Source organism: Vigna umbellata, chromosome 5 (genome assembly GCF_029865625.1).
Source record: "Vigna umbellata cultivar VRB3 chromosome 5, Vumbellata_1.0, whole genome shotgun sequence".
Taxonomy (NCBI): domain Eukaryota; kingdom Viridiplantae; phylum Streptophyta; class Magnoliopsida; order Fabales; family Fabaceae; genus Vigna; species Vigna umbellata.
In genome coordinates, this window is record NC_142169.1 from 23,479,575 (window position 1) to 23,486,927 (window position 7,353).

The window sequence follows — 7,353 nt, forward strand, 5'->3', positions numbered from 1 at the left end:
AAAATGAATCCTAACAGCTTCTAAGTGAGATTAAGAACATAATTTCAAATATAATCAATTATTAAATAATGAATCCGTACAGTTCAAAACATAAAATATAAATATAATGAATACTTTTTTTATTAAACTTTAAAAATATATTATTTTTAATGCATATTTTAAAATTGTAAAACTAAATACATGATATATAATATGAATACCTGTTTTTTTATCACTCAACTTAAATCAATATAAGGATTTAGTTTTGTTGATTTAAAAATGGGTGGGTTATTATAAAAATATATATATTCAACTCTTATCAATTAACGTAAAACTATTCCAAGTTAACTTAAATATAAATATGTCATTTTATTAAATGCTTGTCATAATAACTTTATCCTTTTAATAACTCTACCCAATAAAAAGTTCAATGGAAAATACAAAATATAATAATAAAAAAACCTTTAAACTATTTCAAATTATACCCTTTTTTATTTTGTATTACATTTGACTTTCCTTTTTTTATATCTTTTAATTCACCATCTTTTATCTCTTAATTTATCATTTTTTTTATCTCCGTCTCTAAATTAAATTTGTTTTCTTTAAATATTAATATTAGAATAAATTATATATAAGTTTAAATGAAAATTTTAGTTAAAGAATTTATATATTATGATGCTATTTTTATAATAGAAAAAGTTATCACTACTTCGATAAAAAAAAATTAGTGATCCATTTCTCAATCATTATCCATATACTACATTCCTTCTTTTAATTACCACTCAAAATCAAATCAATGTAATTCCAAATCAAAACAAATGATAAAATCATCAATAAAATAATTCAAGTTTATATTCACATCTTAAATCAATTTAATTTCAAACCAATTTTCATAATATAAAATTTCAAAGAATAGTTCATTAAATCACACAAAACATGATTGGTTTATATTAATCTTGTACACAATCCCATAAATTATCCTTTAACCTACATATTTTTAGATACAATAAATAATATATACAATAATAATTCTTATCATTAACATTTAAATCTATTCATAGGTATCTAACCTATTTCTTTCTAGAATATCTATGAAACACTTTCCCAATATCAAAATCACGTTAACTTATAAGTTTATGTTAATTTCTCTTTATGTTTTATTGTGTTTTAAGAAATTATATTATAACACCTGAAAAGTTAAGAAAGTTTTAACTTATTTTTAGGAGACTTAATATTCAAAAACCAAACATTATCATGGGATTAACGATAAGATTTATGTTTGTGTTTTGGGCGTATGGGTTGAATATATATATACTTAAAACAATCTTTTTTATTTTTTAGTTTCTTTTCTTTTTATTTGGATATTCGGATTGGATATATTGGCTAAAAATATTTCATTTTACTTGTATTTATATATATTTTTTTATAGGTTTTTAATTAAGATTAGGCTAATAACAATCTAATTTTGTTAAATCTAATTATTAACTAGTTTAGATTAGATAAATAATTAACTGATTCTCATAGACGATCAATTTTTTCCAACTCAAACAATCGATTTAAGAAACTTCGACTGGTATACGTACATATATCATACAGTTTGCAAACCAAAATAGTTAAAATCTCTTTAGAAAATCTAGATTTAATTATTTAAGAATGAATTTTAAATTTAAGTTAATTTTATAAAATCAAACACATCACCATGATTTTAAACTATAATAAAGATTAAACTATAAAGTTAAAATATTTCTGTAGAATCTGAATTAATTCTTTAAAAATAAATTTTAAATTTAATTAAAATTTATAAAATTAACTAGATTAAAATTATATATCTAGTGGAGACGAGATAATGTGAGTGACCAGGCGGATAAAACCTGTTGCCTCCTGGATTAAAATGTATCACTCACTACTGTTAGACACCTTCCCTACAATTCAACTCACACCAAATTATTTTTCATCAACCAACCTGAAAGTCAGTTTCGAATGATACGAAGAAACTTAATTATTTAAATAGTATTAAAAAAAACTGAAAGTATATACAATACGACGTATGTACTGACGATTTAAATAATATAAAAAAGGCATGGAAAAGTAGTAATATATATTGAATGAGTTGAATGTAGGTGGGTGTACGTAAGAAAAATTGTATGAGTAGATGATTACCCTATTCAGCAGTCGATGGTAAAAGTGAGACATGAATGCAGCCATGAAATAGGTCCTATAATATATATATATATATATATATATATATATATATATATATATATATATATATATATATATATATATATATATATATCGGCAATACAATAATCAATAGGAAGGTAACATAAGATGCCAAAGTGGTTAAGGATGATGAATCGTGGCAGATTCTGAAACCAGCCACATTTTCTGATAAAAAGGCTTTTTCTGTAATTTCTATCTACCATCGTATAGACAAGATCTGAGTCTGCACAGCATCTTATCAATAACGACGCAACATCAACTAAAACTACTCTTACTTCCATCACTCCTATAATTTACCCACTGCAAAAAATACACTATAAGACGAGAGATGATACAGGGAGATGATTTGAATGGATTTGAGTAGATTTAAGGATAATTTTTTTATTGTTATTTTGAGTGGATTTGTGGGTAATTGAAAATAGATTTAAAAATAAAGTTTGTGAGAATTAATGTAAGATTTGATTGATGCTATAGATTTAAAAAATTAGTTTAATTAATAAAAATTAAATATTATCAAAATGTCCCTAGTTATTAAAGTAATATAAAATGTTATTTATTAATGTTATATTTAATTGTAAAAATGTTTATAAAGAGACCAAAATCATAAATATTTTTTAAAATTAATTTTTAAAAATTATAAAAATTATAATGTAGTAAAATAAATTTATTTTTAAATATAATATTTGTTTGTAATATAATTTACTATCAAATTAATATTAATATTATTATTATTAATTTATTATTATTAATTTATTATTATTATTATTAATTATTATTAATTATTATTAATTATTATTATTACTATTATTAGTTATTATTATTTATATTACTATTATTATTATTATTAGTTATTATTATTATTATTTATTATTATTATTATTACTATTGTTATCATTCTTATTATTATTTATTCTTAAGGTTTAATAATTCAGGAAGTCTCTATTTTCGGGTAGAATTTTAATTTGGTCTTTTTCTTTCTAGGCGTCTCAATTGGGTCATATTTTTGTAAAAATTGCAACAATTCGACCCTGCCTACTTATTTTTAATTAACTTGGCTGAATGATGTGTATTTAGGTAGTTTTAAAATTAAAAAAACTTGGTAAAACTCCCCTAAGCCGCACAAGATTCACGTGTTGAATATTCCCAATCGTGGAGACCTTCGCCCTGAACTCCTTCTCCCCACTCAATGGCCTCTCCAACCTCTTCACAGCCACAACCGAAGCATCACTCAACTCCCCTTGAAACATAGTCTCAAACCCTTCGTATCCCGATCTTCTCTGAAAAATAAGCCTGAATCTGAATACAATGAATGTACTATGAATTGAGTTTGAGGAATCCCAGAAACAGGAACAATCATCCTCCATGGAAGAAGAAATAGAGAAACAGAAGAAGCACTTAGCAATGGTGGAAAGGCTTTCGAAGCACCCCCAAAGTCGTTCAACAAAGCCCAAATCTTCAACAGAATCTGCCTCCTCCGTCCGCTCACACTTCTCCTAACTGAAAACCTCCATAGAGTTCAAACTCCAACAATCCTAATCTCTTTCCTTCGATCCACCAAACCTCAAACTCCATTTCCAAAGCATCTCCGAATCAATCTTCGATCCACATGTTGCTTCTGCTTCAGCAGATTCTTTCCCCCACCATGAGTCTCGACGCTCTGAAGAACATCAATCGCACTGGTTATGCTATAATCCAAGTCAGAAACAGACACAGGCACAGCCTTAACAAAATCTGGTGCAACCGTTTCGAATCCAAACACTCACAATCAAAGTATAATTATCAAACAAAAACCTAGAGGTATACGAATTAGTCGACCTCGCAATAGCAAACGAGCAAATCGAACACCCTGAAAACCTAATTCCATAATTCTTAAAACTCAACCTCTGATCTCCTAACAACAATCCATTATTGCTGTTATCAGTCTCAAACCTAAAGCTCTTCTCAATCAATTTCCAATCGAGGTCGGAGCTACCCGTGCTATCGAAATCGCTGTGAATGTGGATGAACTGGACGGTGAGAGAATTCTCAAACGGAACAGGTATCCGGAGGGAGGGAGCGAGGAAGACATTATAGGCGCTCCAGATGAGGGAGGTGAGGTCGGCGGCGCAGACCTTGCTTGATTTGGGATGGTCGTGGACAACGACGAAGGGGTGAAACTCGTCGCGGGGGATGACGCCGTCATCGGAGATTGCGGGGTCGTAGTCAACCGGACCGGCGCGAAGGTCAATCCAGAAGTAGCGATCTCTGGAGGTGAAGAAGGTGCCGGAGCATTTGGTGAAAGCGGGGGAGGATTCTCAGGGGAGTAGGTGTAGGCGTAGGGTTTGGGATCCATGGAGTTGAAGAAGTTGGTGGTGTTTAGAAGAGATGGGTGATGTGTTATCCATTTGTTTGTTTTTAAAAAAATATAAATATACACGTCAGAGGTGCCCCTCATGTAGCCACGTCAATTAAAAAGTCAGTTCATTGTGCCACATCAACCAGAAACTGACGCCGTTAGGCTCAATTTAACGGCAGGGGCCGAATTGTTGTAATTTTCACAAAAATAGGACTCAATTGAAACGCCCAGAAAGAAAATGACCAAATTGAGATTCTGCCCGAAAATAAGGACTTCTTGAATGATTAAACCATCACGCTTAGAACACTATGCCTTCGTCCCACAACCATCACGCTTCCATCTTCGAGCCATCAACAACCATCACGCTTCCATCTTTCACCATTTCTTCACAAACATGCAAGCAAAAGCCAAACCCACAAATACAACACTGCCCATTCAAATTTCCCACAAAAGTTTCAATTTTGATTTCTGGGCAATCCTCCATTCAATCTTTCCCCATGCCACCTCAAATGCAGCCCTTCACGGATTACCTCCGTACCGCGCCACAGGCAGACGACGGTGAGAGGCGGACCCCACCGCTGAACCGAACCGTGAAGAAGACGCTGGTAGTAGAAGAGTCCTCCTTGGACAATCCGGATCTGGGCCCGTTTCTTCTGAAGATGGCCCGAGAAACAATAGCGTCCGGTGAGAGCCCAGTGAAGGCCCTGGATTTCTCCTGGACATAGCGGGACAATTGGTGTTTCTGTAGCCGAGTACGTATGATTTCCAACCATAACTCCAAGGTGTACCGGTTACGTTTCGCGTGTAACCAAATACGCCCCACTGTGCAACTCTTCTTCATCATCGAACCGGTTACGCCGTTCTTTGTAACCGAATACACATCCTCTCTTCAACTCCGTCTTCATCGTCAACCACGTTCTTCCTCGTCCATTAACCACTGTCTTCTTCTTCATCACCGTGAACACCTTCAACCTGCAACAACCACACAAAAATTCAAAAATAAATATTACCTCTACCCCGTCCTCACTGCGAACACAAAACTCCAACACACAGACACACTTCTTAGTCGCCCTAAGCTGCTTAAACGAGTATGATTTTTTTGTTAAGCATGACTAAATGGTTCGCTTGAAATTTTTAAAATAAAACGGGATAAAGCAGTCTTTTTCACCAAAATCATCACAAATCTTCTCAGATCAGCGAGATACTCCTTGTATTATAATCTCGCAAATCCTCACTTTTTCTTTCGTATCGTGACAAGTGAACATGAATTTCTTCGCAATTCAATCTTCGCATATCAGCATAAAGGAGTATCCAAAGGAACACAGCGTTACCAACTTTAATAACTCCTCATCGTACACTGGGCCTGTGTCAATTCTTTCTATCACGTGTTTAAATCAATTCCACTTAATCCTTACCACTGCTGCACATCATGTGTATTATGAACTAATTTTATTTTGAGACAGATCAAACAAATTCAAATTAGTAAAATAAAATATTAGTGTTAAGTTATTAGAATGAAAAAAATTAATTACGAAATTTTCCAACTTTGGTATGTAAGTTTCAGTTGACTTATAGTGCACAATAAGAAATGGACTCGCAATACCATAATGTGAGTATTTCTTTTTTTCATCCTTTGTCTAGATGCATTTATTTCATCGGCACACCTTCTCACCCCTTAAAAGCATACCATATATATACAAAGTAACTTTACAACAACCCTATACATCATCGTCCAAATTAAGTTAATTTTACGTACTGTTTACATTTTAAAAAAATAAAAAGTTGTTTTCTTTAATATATGTATATGTGATAAACTAATATACGCAAACTTATAATAATATTTTTTTCATGATTAATTAATATATATTTTTCTTTTCATGTCTTTGGTTTCGATTTCAAGTTCGTGATGGATGTCAAAAAATAGAAGAAAAAAACGTATTTAAATTATATTGGTTATTTTTTTAGTATAGAATTTAAGTGATTGAATGTTTCAAGTTTTACCATAAGTGTTAATGCTGTGATTCCAAGTTTGTTGAGTGACATCCTTAAAGTTAATCAGTTGGTATTATTTATTTTAGAGTATTTTTTGTTACGTTTTTATTCTTAAAATACGTCTAGAAGAATTGAAAAAAAAAATTAAACTGTTATTAGTCCTCGATTCTTTTAAACCTTAACTCTAAACAACATCAGAATATTGAATATGATAATAATACTAACTTTTGTATTTTTCTTGTTATTTTTCTCTTTTAGTAATAGTCATATGCGAATTCTTCCTCATTCCTTATAAGTCACAATTATATATATTATAAGTGTAAATATTAAATAAATTTGAATATAAATTTTGACAGTATAAAATGATTTAATTTTTCTCAAAGACTGATATGAATATAAGTTTTTATGTTATACTTTTAAAATACATTTTTATTTCAATTTTTTAGATTTTGCATAATGAAGAGAGGAGAAGAAAAACCTAGTTGCTACCTTTTGAAGACCTGCAAGCAATTTATTCCTGGTAAAAAATTCCTGACTTTTGAACTTTCTATGCCCCATTTGTGTCTTAGTTTCTACTGTCAGACTGGTTAGCTAAGGATTTGTGCAAACCATAGGAGACATACAGCAAGCAGAGTATATAAAAGATGATTTTGCGAATCTGTTTTACAGCCAAGCCCAAACTATTATGCGTTCGACAGAATGTCTTTCCAACAGTTACCCTCTCATTCTTAAAGACCACTTTGTTCCTGAAATTCCATATGCTCCAAATAACTACTACCTACATCCTATTTCCTCTGTCAATTAAGTTAAATTGTTGAAAGTTC